The 13,486-nt window shown below is 42.0% G+C and overlaps 1 protein-coding gene across 2 annotated transcripts in view; it reads left to right on the top strand.

The window, feature by feature from the left end:
* Positions 1-7,777: 7,777 nt before the first annotated feature.
* SCRN1 (secernin 1) overlaps positions 7,778-13,486 on the top strand; it is a 35,263-nt gene continuing 29,554 nt past the window's right edge. For both annotated transcript variants that reach the window (XM_030445335.1, XM_030445334.1), the window contains exon 1: positions 7,778-7,857. The gene's annotated coding sequence lies outside the window, so the exon portion shown is untranslated. The remainder of the gene's footprint in view (positions 7,858-13,486) is intronic.

Raw genomic sequence — 13,486 nt, 5'->3', positions numbered from 1 at the left:
TTGAATCTTTACATCTATAACTAATGGACTAATTGTATCTTGGAGAAAATTACGTCCTGCTGGATTTTACTCTTGGCAACACTGACCGCAATACTTAGGGAGGTAAAACTGGTGATGCTGCTTCCTTTCCTTTTAATAATTTGCATCCAGTATTTCAGCCTTTATCTGCCATCATGTCCTCCTTGCTATTGTCACTCTGAAAGAAAACAGTGCTCTGCCTCTGCAAAACTCAGTCTGAAGTGAAGCTCCCAGAAACGTGGGGCTCACCTTGCAGCTGTCACACAAGCACAAACTGCAACAGGAGCACATATGGAGCAAAAATGCCCAGCGCTCCTATTCATTTGGTACCAGATCCTGCTGCAGCCAACCTGGGCCAAATCCAGCTCACCATGGAAGCCTTTCACAGCCACAACCCGCCATTCACACAGTGGAGGGGCTGTGTGAAGGCAGGGATGCTGAGATGGGCTCTGGGGTACCAGCTGATAAGCTCTGCAAAACCTCTGCTAGCTTTGAACCTCCCCTCCTTGGTTCTTGAGCAGGCAGCTGGAGAAGGACAGCACAGGGGCATGTGGCAAGCAGCAGACAGGCTGGCACTGCCACACCATGGCTCAGGGGTAAAGCTGAGGGCAGTCTGGGAGAAAATATCAGGGACTCTTGCACTAGGAGGAAAGAGGAGAGAAAATAGAAGGGCAGAGGGACAGGTCTCCTTACCATTGAGGTTTTTTGGCTGATACCCACATCCAATATAAAGAAGTTTTAAAAGTCCTGGGTAACTCACTATTGACATTTCTTTGTGAAAATACATACGTAAAGAATAACATGTGACCAACATGAAAAATATGATACAGTTCGAGCTTTGTTATTTTTCCCATCTCCTATTTTTTCAGTTGCATGCTACAGATAAGGCCATTTATGCAAATGTGAACCCTTTCAGGAGAAAGAGATACTCAGCTGTGGATTTACTTTTTTTTTTAAATATACTTCTGGAAATGCTGGAGCTGAAAGGAAAGAACTTCTTTCTTTTATTTTCCTTTTATTTTAGTTTGCAGTATTTGTCTTCATCAGAGGTCCCCTCCCATCTGCAGCTATCTACCATTTCTGTGTATGAGGAAAATGTCTTAATCATTGAGGCTTTTTTTGTAGTCTGGACTCCTTAAAGTAACATTAAAGCAATCAAACAAAAAAACAACACCCAAAAATCCCCCCCAACAAAACAAACCCCAAACCCCCGAACTTCTCAAGTTTTAAGTCTCCTGAAAAGCTGAATAATGGAAAATGCTGCAGGGAAAGCATACATAGCCTGTGAGCATGCCACTGCTCACAGTCCCCAGTGTATGATGTGTATGGGAGGAGAAAAAAGGTTGCTGACACATGCATAACTTTTTAAATGTATGCAGCAAACCTGTTGCTGTGGTAACTACTTGGTTACCTCCCCTGAAGGAGTGATATTTGCACTGTACCAGATGGCTGAAAAATCACGTACTGGCATTTTCTGTCCCTTGTATTACCATCCCATCTCTTCTTTAAGTGTTGTGATTTAATTTGCAGCAATTTACACCTAGATTATTCAGACATGACACACTAAACTACAACTTAAAGCTGCTTCAGAAATGCAGTCACTGTGATGAACTCCTGTATCACCTGCATAACACCAGAACTGTTCTTGTCTTATGGATCAATGTTCAGGCAGTTGCAATTTTGAGAATAGTGCTAAGCTGAGAAAAATTCTATCCTTGAATTTTAATGTCACTGTAGTAAGGTTAACTACACAGTACATAGTTCCTATAGCACACTTCCTGCAGAGTGACTTGAGATGCCTTTTCCAGTTCATTGGTCTGCTACAAGCAGTTCTGTACAGGCAGCATCACAACAATGGAAGCATACAATGAAGATTAAGCAGGATCATTGCATAAGGAAGTCATGCTATTGTATCTGTATTTTCTGCATCTTTGTTGTCATTACTGGCTTATATTCTCAGGGTGACAGATTTCCTTCTTCCACTTTCCTTGCGTATTTATTCTTAGGAGTCTTAAAAAATAGAATCATAGAATTGGCTGGGTTGGAAGGGACCTCAGAGATCATCAAGTCCAACCCTTGATCCACTACCACTGCAGTTACCAGACCATGGCACTGAGTGCCATATCCAGTCTCTTTTTAAATATCTCCAGGGACGGAGAATCCACTACTTCCCTGGGCAGCCCATTCCAATGCTTGATCACTCTCTCCATAAAGAAATTCTTTCTAATATCTAACCTAAACTTCCCCTGGCACAACTTAAGACCGTGCCCTCTTGTCTTGCTGAGAGTTACCTGGGAAAAGAGACCAACCCCCACCTGGCTACACCCTCCTTTCAGGGAGTTGTAGAGAGCGATGAGGTCTCCTCTGAGCCTCCTCTTCTTTAGGCTGTTTGTTTATTGTCAGGTATGTTAGTTAGCCTGATTGTTACAGGTGCTGTTCTAATACACTAAAAAAGTTCCAGGATCACAGACTTTATAAGCTTGTGATACCTTTTGAAGCTATAAAATTAAGTACATTGTCACAGGTTGTTAAAAATCAAAACAAGGAAAATTACGACATTTATGAAAACAAAGCAAAAGATGGATGCTTTTTTGAGAAATCATTATTCTGTGTCAAGGTTTAACATTTTATTAATCTCTCTATTTTTAACAGAATCAAAATGGTGAAGACAAAAGACCACAGAACCACATAATTCTCTAATGTTTTAGATATTCAGGTTTGAAATGTAGCAGGCCCTTACTCAACAACATACTTTAAAGGAGAAACACTCCCCCTTACATTGGGCTACATGCGGATCTTATTGGACTAAGCTGGATTTGAGCCTAGAAAGAAACTGGAATTTTGTGAAATGCAGAATTTAATCATCTTGCAAAACATGAATATACCATGATGAAGCTTTCATCTTGATTCCATCCCCTCTATCTTCCCAGAAAGGGAACAGAAGGAGAATAAAGGGAGAAAGAGAGATGGGTTGGAATGCACAGCCTTAATGAAACAATAATGATGAAAAAGAAAATAGTTAAATAAGTGCAAATATATACAAAACTGGTGTCACTGACATCTCCTCGATAACACTCAGGTCACTACAGAGGCTGCAGGACAGCCCTGGAAAAGTCCTGGACCAGACTTCTGGACTAAGCAGTAGATGGCATTCAGGAATCCTCAGATTCAGGAACACACAGATTGGGATCAAAGGCAGAAGAACAGATGGAGTCCTCTCAGGACACCAGCAATGAGCAAAGAAAAGTTGACCCTTGTGATCCCTCAGGTTTACACTGAGTATGATGCAGATGGGAAGGAACACTTTGGTCAATTTTGGGTGACCTGTTTAGTCCATTCCTCACTGCAGGAGGGTCACCAGTGTGACCCTTTTTCCTCCTTTTCATTTCTGGTGCACAAGAAGTCTAGCAGAACCAAGTGCAGTTATTGAGAAGAGACTTAACTGAAAAGTAAAGTTACTAAAAAGAGAATAGGTTCTGTCCTGGCTCAAACCAGGAGAAGACAATTTTTTGAATGGACAATGGAGCAGATGAGTTTTGTGGTTCTGTCAGGTTTCCTATACCTGTCAGGTTTCTAGACACTGAGGGTGACTGCCACATACCCAGAGTCCTTGTAGCATGCTGTCCTCCGATCTGTGACACTGGCTGAGCTGTTGTGTTCTGCTATGTCACCTGTGCAATGGAGGAATGAATTACCTTCTGCAGCACCTGAGTAAGAGTTCAGCATCTAAGCTTGACATTGTGACTTATATCCCATGTGCAGCTGCAGGTATTGACACAGATTAATTGATCTTCAGTGGTAAAATTGAATAATGAGGTTGCAGCCAGGATTTCTTGCACTTTTTCATTTTGAGTGTTCACTGTATGCAGCAGGTGACATCTTCACATCAGAATATTGCATCTACCATCCCCTTCCTTTGTTATGGGTGAAGCCACCTTTAGCATGGGAGAAGTATTCTGGAGGTACTCCTGTAGACCCTTCAGCCACTAGAAGGTCACTAGAAGGCCTTCCCAGAGTCTTCACTTCTCTAGGCTGAACAAACCCATCTCTCTCAGCCTGTCTTCATAGGAGAGATGCTCCAGCCCTCTGATCATCTGGTGGCCCTCCTCTGGACTTTGTCTAAGAACTCCATGTCCTTCCTGTGCAGAACTGCACAGGGTGGAGTCTGTAGAACTGGACACGGTACTCTTGGTGAGGCCTTGAAATAACAAAAAATATTATCAAAACCATGTCTGTCTTGGCTCCACTATCCTTTCACCAAAATCTATCATAATGTATTTTTAAAATATCATTTCAACAGTGGGATGGTCTTTTTTATTTGTCTGCATCAAGCCAGCTTCTCTCCTTTCTAAACACTCTTTGATGAGAAAACTATTCCCATGACTGCATACCTGCATGGCTGCTGTCTTGAACTTAAAGGGGAAAGTACTTTGGAAATTATGAATCAAAGATTAGCACTGAGGTATCTTGAGGATTTTGGGTACTAGTTCTGCTGAAGGGGCTTTGATCTCCTACTAAGGCAATGTTTAAAGAAGAACAAAAATAAACTGTAACTTATATGTTGCTGTGCTTGCCTTTTGGTCTCTCCCTTTCACAGATAAAACATGGAACAAAGGTCCTTCAAAACTGTGTTTTCTAAAGGTATGTCCTTCCTGCTCACCTTCTATGATGTTGCATCCCATTGGAAACTAAAATTTACAGTCTTTTTTTTTTTTTTTAAAATATCCATAAATTCTGCGCTTATGTTAAGGAGCAAACAATTGATAAAAAAGCATTGTGGCTTTGTCCTAATTATTATAAATCTGTGTCTTCTGTGTATGCAGCCATCTCTACTCAAATATTTCAAAAGATGCAGCTGTGAGTAAATGCTCTCCCCATTTCATGTGTGAGGTAATTTATTTGCTGTGAGGTTACAGGATTTATCCAAAGCCAAGCAGCAAGCTTGTGGCAGAAGTATGTACACCCTAGGCTCTCTAGATTCCCAGGACTCTGCTCTAACCACTCATCCCTGCTGCTTTACACGGTTCATGACAGCTTACACAGAAAGGAAGCATCAAAGATTTCTGTATCGCTGGTATGTAATCATTTTGTAGACAGTCTAATAATTCTTTGGAAGATTATACTCAACCATAATCTCCTCCAGTGTAATTAGAGAGTAGATTTAGTCATCTAAGTGAGCATAATATGTGTAAGTGGTGTGTTATAGGATATAATTTAAAACCTTTTTTAAATTGCACCTGCTCTTTTCATCAGCTATCTTGCTGATTCTAAGAAGCAAGCAGCCTATGACGCAGCTCACCCTTGATGTAACTCCAGAGCAAGAATTTGGGTTGTTATGTTCAAGTGAAGTTGTTGTAATTAAATTGGAATAAGCTCCTCAGCATTTCACTGATTCAAATCCCCTTTCAGCTAGGTATTTTAAGAAGGACATAGCCATCCAGCCTTTTTTCTGTTGCAAAACACATTGAACAGTAATTCTGATGACAGGAAACTAACAGCAGAGGAAAACAAAGTTCTTGCTTTAAATACATAATGGAAGATCTTAAGAGTATGAAGGTCTGCATGTTGCTAATGATCAGCCCCGCTTTTTAATCAAAAGCATGAAGCCTAATTAATGACTTCTAAATTAGTCCCTACTCAGGTTGCTGATATACCCTGAAAAGGTTCAGATGCCACAATATTTCATTCTCGCTGACATTTAGACTGGGAACAGAAAATTATTTTCTCTTTTGGTTGTATAATGAAGATATAACTTCTGATCTGCAATTAAGTTTGACAGCAAAGTTGTCCAAAGCTTACCCATAATTTCTACACACCATGGAGCCTTCTGCTGTCTATGGTGAGGAGGAGAAATTCTTTTTGCTACTTATGGTTCCTGGATTTTTCCTACTAAATTTTCTTTTTTATGTAGGGTTCCATATGCAGATTCTGTCTTGCTGTTTGTTTTTGTTTTGTCAGCTTACTAAACTAGTTTTACTGATCTAGCAGTAAAACTGCTTATTAGCAGTTACTGATAAGCAGTGTGGTATTTCAGTGTCTTAACTAATGTGTGACAGGTAGCACTAATTTGGACTATCAGCCCTGTTTTTTAGGGAAATTGATTCTGCAGAAGTGCTAGGCTGGCTTAGCCCACGTTAATGAGCTAGGTTCCTAAAGAGACACAGAAAGAAAAGCAAATATCCTGAGGAACCCAAGTCTGATCATCTAGTTGTGCAGCACTACTGAGGACGTGCTGACAGAGTACATTCAGGTAATTAGTTCTGCTGGTAAAAAGCATAAAAAAGCTGTAAAATGAAGCAATAGCAGATTTTGAACTTAGGCACAACTCTGTTTTTTAGACTTAATGTCTCTTTTTTTTAGATTTTGTATTTTCTGTGCCTTTCCCAGATTCCCCACAGCTGCACCAACTTAACACTCTTTTTTCTTCCTGCTCTTAGTCTGAAACCTCTATTTTAAAATGTTCTTTGTCCTTGGCTTTCTGACCTCCTCCACAGCCTTCTTTTAACTTTTCTATCTTCTTATCAAACTTCGCAGTTTCATCTCCACACTTAGTGTCTGTTTTGGGGCTGGCATTGGTGGACAGTGCAGCAAGGTTACTGTCCTTCAAGACATGGAGAGAAATGTAAAGGTGCTGTGTAATGGGAGCAAACCACATTTGTTTTCCTCAACCAGAGCTGTTTAACCAGGTAGCTGTGGACCTGCGTGATTACACTTAGCAGTGAAACAATTTTCACCTCTGTATGGAGGCACAGGCTGTGTGCTGAGGAGGAGGCACACAGCAGATACAGCCCTTGTAAGTGTTTGAGTCCAGGTTGGATGGGGCTTTGAGCAACCTGGTCTAGTGGGAGATGTCCTTGCCCATGGCGTGATTTTTAAGGTCCCTTCCAAACCAAACTATTTTATGATTTGGGTGGGATTGGCAAACATGGCAAACAGAGCAGGCCACATGCTCCACATGCCATGGTGGAGGCATGCTGGATGGTCAGTGTCATTGTGCTGTGGTCCTGGCAGTGCTGGTGCTCTTGCACCCAAAAGAACTGGTAAATGAGGTAGCAGCCACATTTTAAATTACCTGTGTGTGAAATGGAGAAACACAAGCCACCGTCTTGTGGCCAAACCTGAATAAACGAGCCCCTTCTCTTGCAACACCTCACATGATGGGGGCACCTGCACCCTCTCCGGGTCTCCCAATTGGGGTGGGTGAGGACGTGTGCACTGCTTTCCCCTCACACGTGTGAAACCTCCCTTCTCCTTCTCCTTCTCCTTCTCCTTCTCCTTCTCCTTCTCCTTCTCCTTTTCTCCGAGCTCTGGTGGCCTCTTGTCCTCCCCTCCTCTCCCTCTCCTTTTCCTCGTGCTCTGGTGGCCTCTTGTCCCGATGTGCCTTTTGGGGGTGCGCCCATAGACGGGAGGCACCGGTGGCCACCACTTCCCGCCCTGAGAGTAGAAGCCAGAACCGGCGCTCACACCCACGGGGAGTGGGGGGCGTCGGGAAGACCCGCGGCGAGGGCAGGAACGACACCGAGCGAAGAGCCGGTGACACCCCAGAAATGGGAGGGGTCCTCGAGGCTTGCGGTGCTCACGGGTGGCCCTCTGCCCAGGCAGCGCCGCAGGATAGCGAACGGGTGGACCAGCGCTGGCCCGATCCGGCCCCGTCCGCACCGCAGCCGCGCCCTCCCCCACTGCCGCCGCCTCCCCGGCCGGCGGTCGCCGCGCAGAACCGTTCGACGGCGGCTGCGCGCGCAGGGGGGAGGGGGCGGCGGGGCCGAGGCTGCTCCCACCGGGAGGGACAGACGGCACCGCCAGGCTGAGGGAGCGGAGCCGAGCCTGAGGCGCGGTGAGGTGCGGCAACACTGCCGGTAACGCTGCGGGGCAAGGCAGGGCCGGGCGGCATCGCTCCTCGCCCCTTTCCTCTCCGAGCGGGGCCGGGATGATGCTTTAGCGCTCGGCAGACGGGAGGGTGTAGAGGCTGCGGGCACCGACCTGCCCGGCGGAGATCGCCCCGTCAGCGCCGGGCGGCGGTGGCGGTGAGGGAGGCGGAGAGGGAGGAGGATGGCGCAGGGCCGGGGTTCCAGAGTCGGTGCGGACCGTGTCCCTCGGCGCCTCCGCGCACCTGGCTTCTGGGGCAGCGGGAGGCACCGCACCGCCCTGGGCGGGGGATGCGGGCACCGCGTAACATGGCTGCCCCGCTGCCGGGGTGTCGGGCCCGGCGGGGGCTGAGCCCCCGGAAGGGCGGGTGGGGGTCCCGCGGTGGGGGGGGTGTTGGTGTCTGAGGCTGCCATGGGCAGAAGAAGGGCTCTTCGGTAGCTGTCTTTCCTTGGCTTGCCCTCTGCTAGCTGCAGTTTTCCCTTCTGCTCTTTAAGGACCTGCCATAGGGTCTCCCTCCTTCTTTTTTTTTTTTTTTTTTTTTTTTTTGAAGGTGCCTTTTCACGCAGTCACCTTGAAATCTAGATGCCTTCATGTGCGTTTCTAAGCATACTGTTACGCTCCTGTAGGTTTCATTCGCTTGAGCAAGCTGATGAGCAGATACATCTTCCTGCAAAGAGCTTATAAAATTGAGATCTTCATTTGTGTTACTAGAGTCTATGATTAACCTGATTAAAAAAAAAAAAACCCAAAACAAAACAAAAGACCTTTTTTTCTAGTACTGGTAATTAGAGGGAGGAAAATAATATTAAACCAGCATCTCAAGAAGATAGCTTTGAGAGGGGCCTCATGCTATAAGTTTGCATATGTATAAATTATCCCCATGAAAAATGTCCTTATAACCAAGTAAAATCATTGATACCCAAAAGATACAGAACTTTCATTATCCCATATAGGTGGTTGTTCTGCAGTAGGCTTTGTACATTGTCATGTAAACTGTGTATGCTAAATTTACTCAGTAGTTGAGAAGGTGACGAATACATGAACTTGTGGCAAGTGGAGTGATTGGCTCATTTGGTTATAGACTTAACTTTTCAGCTATTGGTTTAAAAGTTGTTTTAGAATTAGGGATTTACAGCATCCCTAAGCACACTGGGTTGTTCATAATGTGCACTAAAAACGCTCCAGACAAACAAAAAGAAAGCTCAGACCCCCAATCACAATACCAATATATACCAAATATATTTAGGTTTGTCTCCGACTTCCACTAATTTGAGATTAATCAGAAGTGAAGTTAACTTAAACTATTCATAGTGCTATGAGCTTTTCCAATCAATTAAGATTCCAGAGATTACACAGACAGTCTGAAAATACAGGTGTTATATTGTGGTGTCCTTTATTGATATGAGGAAGTTTTGACCTGCCCAGAAAGTATTTCTGATGGTTTGAACTTAAGTTTTTTGTGGTAACTTCATATTTTGGAAGACCTTGGTAAAGAAGGGCATGGTTTAAGCTTGATTTGTTTACTCTTGCTGAGTTTGGTATTTTTGGTAAAGGGTACTGAATTTGATGCTCTCTCCTCCCCTTCAGAAGTCATCAACCATGGATGCTTTATGCTGCTTGCATGTGGGGAAGTGTGCTATTTTTTTCTAGAAGCTTCCAGGAAGAATTTCTTCATTTATTATGGACTTGAAGAGTTGTGAAACTGGACATTGTTTCTCTAGTCTGTTGGCCTTCTCTTTCTGTAAATTCAGCAGATGGAGAAATTGCATGGGATTGCTGTCCATACCTTCCCCCTCTCTAAGGTGGTGTCTGCTACAGTGTTTTTTTGCCTGACATCCTAGCGTTTATAAACTAGTATTGCAACACTTGCTCTTGTTTTCGGTTATATTTTAAACTGAACTGGGACTTCCAGCAAGGTACTTGGATGCTTTTTATTTTTGCTCTGTTGACATAACGATATTGCTAACTTGAAATGACTTACCAGTCAGTGAGCATTAGCCAGCTATGTGTGGAGGTGGACAATCTCTGCTGTGCAGTGATCAAGCCCTGACTGAACTGCAAAACTGGATTGTGCTGGCTCTACAAAGACAGAAGGCTACATTTAGCTAAGTTGTGCAGCAGCTAGCAACTTCCCAGTATGAAGTGTTCTTTTGTACAAAGATGCTTTAGATGCCAGTAACTCCTAGCAAGGGTCTAAGCCCCAGTGACAGAAGCAGGAAAACAGGTGCTTATCTAACAAATGGAGAGTGTTAAAAATGCCGTCTTAGCCTGCAGACTCTACTAGCAGCTACAAAAGGAATAGAGTTCTGTATCTGCCTAGAGACTTAATTAAGTGCATTGACATCCACTCGGTGAAAAGTCTGTAAAAATAATGAATTTTCTGTATGTGCACAGCCTGCGATAGAAATGAGACTGAAATCAGTTGGCTTTGAGATGACTGACCCTGATTTGTTTTTAAATAGAACTAAATTTTCATTAACATAATTAAGATTACTTGAGGCAAAAAATAAAATCCTATCTGCCTTTGAAAGATGCCTACTTTGAAAAGTTGGATGAGTGTGTATTTGACAATTAAAATAGAACTGGTTGGTCAAAGGACTGAAAACTTTTGTAACTGAAATCTTACCATTTGTTAGGACTTCTAATGCTGAAGGGCTCTCATTTGATGGCCAGTATCTGATTTGCTGGACAGTCTTAAGAATCCTGGCAGCTGTTGACAGGAATATTCCAAATTTTCCCACATAAAGCAAGAGAAATATTTTCATTTTTTTCCAGGCTGGTTACGCATTTGCGTAGTTAAATAACTGAAGGGGGTGTATGGCTTAGGAAAGCTTTAAAATGCAACTTGATTTTATTGCTGTGTAGGGAACTGCTTCTTCCTTTAATTAAAAAATAAAAGTGAATTTTCACTGGAGAAAATGGCTATCACTAATCCCTGATTAGAAGGTGATCATTTTAAGCAAATTCTTGAGAAATTTTCAGTAAGTAGTGCAAAAGAAAAAAAAAAAAACAAAAAAAAACTTGAGCATAGCTTGCTAAGTTTCATCTGCTTGTAACTCTTCTTAGGTATCTTATACACAGCATCCTAGAGGGACCATCAATTGGTAAACTGGTATCATTGTCAAGAAGTCAGGCAAAGGTCTAATAATAATGAAATGTCCAAATGATTGGGACACATGGATCTGGCATGGTTTGTGCTTTACTTTCAGGAACAGTCTCTGCTTTCTAATTTCTTACTAATGCAACCAACGTTCCTCTCTCCTGATAAGTCATGCATTAAAACTGTCCATATTGTCAATTAAAAAAAAAATAACCTTTCAGTGTTTCCTAAGATGTGAACAATATTATTATTGTGCCTTTCAGTTTGCTGTCTTTGTTCTAGGCCTGCAGCTGAATGAATTTTGCTGTTCATTTCTGTTTTTGGAAACATTGCTTTTCTGCAGGATGCAGAGATCACATGTCTTGTCTTGGTGCATAAGGCACTAGGCTTGATTTGTGAATGGAAATACAAGCTTGTCTCAGGCACAGGAAACATCTTCATCTGAAAGTTAAAACAGAGGTTCAAACCCAACAGCTAAACCCTGAACAAACTTTCTACAGTTGTAACAGAACCTTTCTCATGGTACCCCATTAAAAAGAAAATATGGAAGAGTTGAAAATAAATAATGTGTGATCTCTTCATTATATTCTTCCCTACTGAATGAAACAGCCTTGATCCACTTCTGAGGGCTCCTGTTCAGTTGCTGCCTCTCAGTTTTTCCCTCATAGTAAATGTTTCTTGCAGGCTAGGTCATTTACCCTTTTTTGTAGCAATGAAAACAGATTTACTGAAATATTTAAACATTAGTGAAATAGTTCAGAAGCACAGCTGGGTTTCTGTTTTATAAAAGCCAAAACTATAGTGAGGAAAAGTCATCCCATAATGCACAGAAACACATTTTATGTCTTTGCAGTATAAGCATTATAGAAAATTAAAATTCTGGTGATCACCAGAATGCACTTGAAACTTACGAGCAAGTTATTCAGAAGCTTTCTGTATTTCTGGTACCTAACGCACTTGTTCCAGACCACCTTTAATTTGAAGAAACTGTAGAAGTAAAGGTGGAAAAATTAGACGGTATTATTAGTAAAAGTGGTGTTCTCACCAAATTCCTGTGGAGGTCTGAGATGAAACCCTAGTCTTGACCCTCTCATTCCTGTCTGTGGATAGCTGCACTGTCTTGAAAAGATAATGTTGATTTTCACCAGCATTAACAATGGGTTATCTAAAACATTCAGAGGTGTGCTTGAAAAACTGAGGATTGGGACTGTACAACATTTTGGTTATGTATGTGCTTCAGAAAGCTGGAGACTTATGCCAACAAAACTCTTGAAGACAAACTTTAGAAAATGTTTGAAAGATGAATTTGTGTGATGTACCTGTCTAACTTCACTAAGCTGAATGAAGTCAAAGTGTGTAGTTGGTGTTTCCATCTGAGCTGGAAGTCTTGCTAACAGAGCCATGCTGAGTAACCAATGCAGCAGTAATGCTCCTAGGTGAAGGTTTGGCTTGATCAAGCTGAAGCTTTTCCAGCTGGTGCCTCAAATCATATCAATATAAGGCAAATTTTATGGTTCAGTTCTATTCATGGTAATGTGAGATGAATGCTTTTTTGTTGTCAGTGCTGACTACTTGGTCTCACTGAACTTTTCTTAATAACTTGAGCTTTTTTTTTTAATTTCTTGTGAAGAGGAGCTGTAACGAGGGTAGCTGACCTCATGTAGTATCTTTTACTGGTCTGGTATTGTTCTGCATGATGGTGACTGGGTACTATCACGTTTTAGGCAAGAGATTATGTTGGTTTAGAAAACAAAAAATTTTTATTAGAGCAGAACTGTTTGTACATGTGCATCATTTAACATATCCTGTATGGTCCCTGCTCTGGAAGGGAGTAGCTCTAAGGAATAGCTACTTTAGATATATCTTTTTAATGTGATGTAAGTTTTAATTGACATTAACAATGATTCTTAATTTACATTTCAGAACCCCCAGCTAGCCTAACTTGTATTAAAACCAAAGAGTTTTTATGTGTGACTTCAGGGACATCTTCAGCTTTTCTCGAGATAATATTGCAGGACATTAAGTTAGCAGCAATTAAAAAAAAAAGCATGAAGAGCAAGAGCATGTTTAGCTCAATAAACACCAATTAAATTGCAAGACACTTTTTTTGACCCTGTTTTCTCACACTGAACTTTTTCATTGCCTACTGCTTCCTAGCGAGTGCTGTGCTTTTATTATAAGCCTATTGTTTTGATTTCCAATTGAAAGAAAAGATGGAGAAAATAACTTTCTCTTGGCCAAAGCAGTCTTCGTGTTTTAGAAGTAAGCTTTGCTATTGCTTGAACAATAAGTTGTAAGTAGAGCCACAATAAAGAGTAGTCCATTATATTGAAAAATTTTTTTAATAATATTTTTAATAAATAAGACATAGTAACTTTGAAAACTACTGTTGGCAAAACAGTTTTAGTAGAGTTTGTAACTTTTGTAAAACAAGCAATCACTTTGTGCTTAATGTTTTCAGGGTATTTTTGAAAAAAGTAAAATTAGTTGGCTTGAATAGGA

Source organism: Calypte anna, chromosome 2 (genome assembly GCF_003957555.1).
Source record: "Calypte anna isolate BGI_N300 chromosome 2, bCalAnn1_v1.p, whole genome shotgun sequence".
Taxonomy (NCBI): domain Eukaryota; kingdom Metazoa; phylum Chordata; class Aves; order Apodiformes; family Trochilidae; genus Calypte; species Calypte anna.
This window is presented reverse-complemented; position numbering and strand designations above follow the sequence as displayed.